Source organism: Urocitellus parryii, chromosome 5, assembly GCF_045843805.1.
Source record: "Urocitellus parryii isolate mUroPar1 chromosome 5, mUroPar1.hap1, whole genome shotgun sequence".
NCBI classification, from domain to species: domain Eukaryota; kingdom Metazoa; phylum Chordata; class Mammalia; order Rodentia; family Sciuridae; genus Urocitellus; species Urocitellus parryii.
The window spans coordinates 39,657,231-39,662,447 of NC_135535.1; the positions used below are offsets into that span (position 1 = coordinate 39,657,231).

At 39.7% G+C, this 5,217-nt stretch overlaps 1 non-coding gene across 1 annotated transcript; it reads right to left on the reverse strand.

Annotated features, from left to right (window-relative positions):
* Positions 1-791: 791 nt before the first annotated feature.
* Positions 792-864, reverse strand: Trnaa-agc (transfer RNA alanine (anticodon AGC)). Its single transcript has one exon. It is a non-coding gene; the product is annotated as a tRNA-Ala (tRNA).
* Positions 865-5,217: the final 4,353 nt, after the last annotated feature.

The following is a 5,217-nucleotide window of genomic DNA, read 5'->3' on the forward strand; positions in this document are numbered from 1 at the left end:
AAATGTTTTAATCTCCTCCTTGATGTCTTCTGCAACCCATTGTTCATTCAGTAGCATATTATTTAGTCTCCAGGTATTGGAGTAGCTTTTATTTCTTATTTTATCATTGATTTCTAATTTCATTCCATTATGATCTGATAGAATACAGGGTAGTATCTCTACTCTTTTATATTTACTAAGAGTTGTTTTGTGGCATAATACGGTCTATTTTAGAGAAGGATCCATGGCTGCTAAGAAGAAAGTGTATTCGCTTATTGAAGAATGAAATATTCTATATATGTCAATTAAGTCTAAGTTATTGATTATATTATTGAGTTCTATAGTTTTGGAAGATCTATCCAGTGGTGAAAGAGGTGTGTTAAAGTCACCCAGATTTATTGTGTTGTGGTCTATTTGACTCATGAACTTGGAAGACTTTGTTTGATGAACGTAGATGCTCCACTGTTTGGGGCATATATATTTATAATTGTTATGTCTTGGTGTATGGTTCCCCTGAGCAGTATAAAATGTTCTCCTTTAGCTCTTTTGATTAACTCTGGCTTGAAGTCTACTTTATTTGTTATGAGGATGGAGATCTCTCCTTGTTTCTGCAGTCTATGTGAGTAGTATGATTTTTCCCAAACTTTTACCTACAGTCTGTGGATGTCTTTTCCTATAAAATGAGTCTCTTGGATATTGTTGGGTATTTTATTTTTTAAATCCAATCTGCCAGTCTATGTATTTTCTTTTTAAAAAAAGAATATTTTTTGTTGTAGTTGGACACAATACATTTATTTTATTTACTTATTTTTATGTGGTGCTGAGGATTGAACCCAGGGCCTCCTGCATGCTAGGCAAGTGCTCTACCATTGAGCCACAACCCCAGCCTCAGTCAGTCTATGTATTTTCATTGGTGAGTTTAGGCCATTAATATTCAGGGTTATTATTGAGACATGATTTGTATTCCCAGCTATTCTTGTTTATTTTTGGTATTTAACTGACTTGGTTTCACCTTTGATTAGTTTTTCCGTTAGTGTACTACCTCCCTCTGCTGATTTTCATTATTGTTTTTCATTTCCTCCTTGTGAAATATTTTGTCAAGGATGTTCTCTAGTACAGGCTTTCTGGTTGTAAATTCTTTTGAGTTTTGTTTATTATGGAATGTTTTTGATTTGTCATCAAATCTAAAGCTTAGTTTTGCTGGATATAAGATTTTTGGTTGGCATTAATTTTCTTTCAGAGCTTGGTATATGTGTTTTCCAGGATCTTCTAGCTTTCAGGGTCTGGGTTGAAAAATCTGCAGATATCCTAATTGGTTTCCCCCTATATGTAATCTGATTTCTTTCTCTTCTGACTTTTAAAATTCTCTCCTTGTTCTGTGTACTAGGTATTTTCATTATAATGTTCCTTGGTGTGGATTTCTTGTGATTTTGTACATTTGGTGTTCTGTAGGCCTCTTGTATTTGATTTCCAATTCATTCTTCATGTTTGGAAAATTTTCTGATATTATTTCATCGAATAGATTGTTCATTCCTTTGGTTTGAAATCCTATGCTTTCCTCCATCCCAATAATTCTTAAATTTGGTGTTCGTTTGTTATCCCATAATTCTTGAATGTTCTGCTCATGGTTTCTTACCATCTTCACTGTGTGGTCAACATTCTTTTCAAGATTATATATTTTTTCTTCATTGTCTGAGATCCTGTCTTCCAAGTGATCTAATCTGTTGGTGGTGCTTCCTATTGAGTTTTTAATTTAGTGTATTGTTTCATTTCAAGAATCTGTTTTTTGTTTGTTTTTTTGTTTGTTTCAAAATCTCTATTTCCTTATCGACATAATCTTTTGCTTCTTTTTATTTCCTTATGTAGCTCTTTATCAAAATGATCTTTTGCTGCCTGTATTTACTCTCTTATTATCATCCTTTAACTCACAGAACATTAAAGTTATCTACATACTGAACTCCTTCTCTATCATTTCTTCTGTTGTGCTGGCCATGAATTCTATAATGTAGTATATTGGTTTGTTTGGGGCACTTTCTTCCCTTGTATTTATCATGTTGTTTGTGTGTCTTCCCTTCTAGCACTGCAAATCTGAGGCATTATACTTTTTTTCCCTTTAGGCTTATAGTATCCCTGCAGGGTTCCAATACCTCTCTTTTAAGAGGGAGAACCATATCAACAGATTCCAATACAAGCTATATTCAACCTTAAGCCAAATAGCTGCTGTTAAGATGTTTACGGTTTTGTCACAATATACAGAAATGGTCAGTTCAATTATTATCTACAATATAAACAGTAGGTTTGCAAAAGAGTCTACAGTTTCTGATGGTGTACAATAAACCAGGGGTGAGGTGTAGGATGAGATGTTGAGGGGGATAAGAAGTGAATATATAGAGTTATTAGATCTTAGAAAGCATGAAAGAAGAATCTAAAGAAGTTGGTTAGTAGCAAGAGAAGATAGAGAAAGAGATTCGGGAGCAACAAGTAAGTGGGAAGACAATAGAGTACAAAAAGCAAACATAAATATTAAGAAAAATTAAAAATGTAAAAATATGAGATAAAAGAATATATAACACAACTGTAATATACTATTCAGACATCCCAGTTCTCGGTAGCCTAATTCATGAAAAGTACTTGGTTTCACAAATGTTGTGGATGTGAGGGAAGGAAAAGAGAAAGAAAGAAAAAAAATTTGAAGGAAGATACAAGGATTGTTTTTGTTGGAGATCATTATCTTTCCTGAGTTCCTTCTCATCTAATAAATAGGGTAATCTGTTGTTTGCTGGTATCTCAACCCTCAGGATGGTGAAGGTTATTAGGGTGGGAGAGTTGGTCTTGGGGGTGGAGCTCCTGGAGGTGGGGTATAGCACTTCTGGTCCTGATGGGACACTGCACCCCAAGGATCTCCTTCCAATATAATGTGGGTGCCTGGTCTTATCTCCTTATATCACCTGTAGACCTCACAATTCCTGGTCTCTAACTTAGTCTCTAAACTATATCTCACTCACCCCCTCCGTTTCTGCTTCCCAATCAGGAAGCTTTCTCTCTGGAGGTCTTGTGGGATGCTTTCTGGGGCTGAGCACCTGTCCCAGAGAGCTGTTTTATATTGGGCAGTTCAGGACCAGCCACATAGCCACAGGCACTGTGTCAGGTTGGCAGCTACAGAGGAGACGGGTGAGTTGGGGACTATAGGTACCTTGATATTGCTTCTAAACCCCAGCTGGTGTTCCAAGATAGGAGTTGCCCCTACTAAAGATGGTGACAAAGGTGTCCCAATATGGAGGCAGCTGCTTTCAGTGATGGGGTGTCAGGTCAAGTGGGGCTGGGCGGTGGCGTTGGGCAGTGTGTTCAGAGATGCAGCTCTGTGGCATGCAGTGTTGTGACTGGCGGCTGTCTCCAGACCCTGTGTGGTGTCCCCAGGTGCAAGCTACGTATGGCATGTAGGGGACTATGGCAGTGGTTGCAGTGTTCCAAGATGGAGGTGAACAGGAGTGCTGAGAGCCATTGCCAAGTAGGAATGATGCATGGCAATTTCTTTGTCAGCCTACCCAATGTTGCTTAGAGGAAGGACTCTCCATATTGGACCCAGGTCATTTGCAGTTACATTGCATGAGAAAGGTGACCCTGCTCAAGGACCAGGGTGGATCCGGGTTTAGGGAGTATCCTGCTCCTTGGGTTTAGGGCGGTTCCAGGTTTAAGGTGTACCCTGCTGGGAATAGGCTGTATCCTGCTGCCTCAGGCGTGTGCCCGCTCCTTGAGTTCCCAGTTGAGTTCTCACGGGATTCAGAGAGTATTTGGGATTCAGAGCCTGGTGGATTTTGCCCAGAACGTGGATTTCCCCAGAACGTGTGTGTAGAGTGCCGGTAACAGCTCAAGAATAAAGAGTTGCTGTTTGAATCTACAAGGTGTGAGTGGCTCGTGATTTTGTGCCCAGCCAGACTACGGCACAGGAGAGCCCCATGTTGGTAGATGGGTGTCCACACAAGAGTAATGGCCAGAGTTCCTGAGTGTGGGCAGTGTGTGGGTGTCCTGCATGGGAGTGGTGGCCCGTAATCCTGTGCAGGTGCTGATACAGGTGGTCCTGCTCTGGCATCTGGAGGTCTTGCATGGATGAGTAGCTGGGAATCATGCCCTGACACTGAGGCCTGGAGACCTGCGTAGACATAGTGGACATGATTCCTGCACAGGAGCAGCTGTCAGGAGTCCTATAATCATTCACAGAGAAACAGTATTCCCACTACTTAAATTCCAGGTACCAGAGCAACACAGAATGCAGCCTCCCTCTAGCCCACCATCTTGGAATCCCCTCCTTGCCCATTCAACTTTATGAAAAATTATTTCATTTGGTCATAATTGCCATGTGCTAGCTACTATCTCAAGCACTCTGGATATTACTCTGCACAAGACAGATATGGTCCTTTTTCTTGTGAAAATTAAAGTTTATCGAGAAGTACATGTATTGAACAAGTTAATATGGCATTGTGCAGTTTGAACAGGCAAGAAATGATGTTGTGACTACATAATCAGAGGAAAGGGTCCTGAATAAACTAACCTTTAAATCAAAGCTGAAAGGACTAAGGTTGACCAGAAGGTCAAAAATGGTCAAATAGGGAATAGTGAGTATACACCCTCTACTGGTAAAACAGTACCAGTATTTACATATGGAACAAAGGTGACCATACATTGTATGGGAAGAAAAAAATGTTATGAGATGAAGCTGAAGAAGTAACAGAAACCAGGTTTTGGAGGGCTTTGTAAATTTTTTTTCCTTTTTCTTTTTTATTTACTTCAGCCAAAAGATAGGAAGTTGAAGGATTTTAAGCAAAACAGTGACATGATCAGATCTGAATTCTATAATGTTCATTCTAGCTTCAGTGTTTAGAATAAAACAGGAGTGAATAAAGCCAGAGGCAAGGAGATATGTCTGTGCTGCTTAAATGGTAGCTGCATATAAATCATCTGAGGATCTTGTCAAGTGCAAATAATAAAAGCATGTTTAGCTGGAGCATGAGATACAATGTTTCTGAAAAGTGTCCAAGTGGTGCCCATGCAGGTAAACTGAGATCCTCACTTTAAGTAGCATGCAGAAGGCTGTGGGGTAAGAAATGATGAAAACTGGGTGAGGTGATCACAGTGTATAGATGAAGAGAAGTGGTTGGATCCAGGTGAGTTTTAGAACTGGGATTCAGAAGGTCCTCCATAAACCATTGGGTGTAGGAGATGAGGAGAGCATGCCTCCCA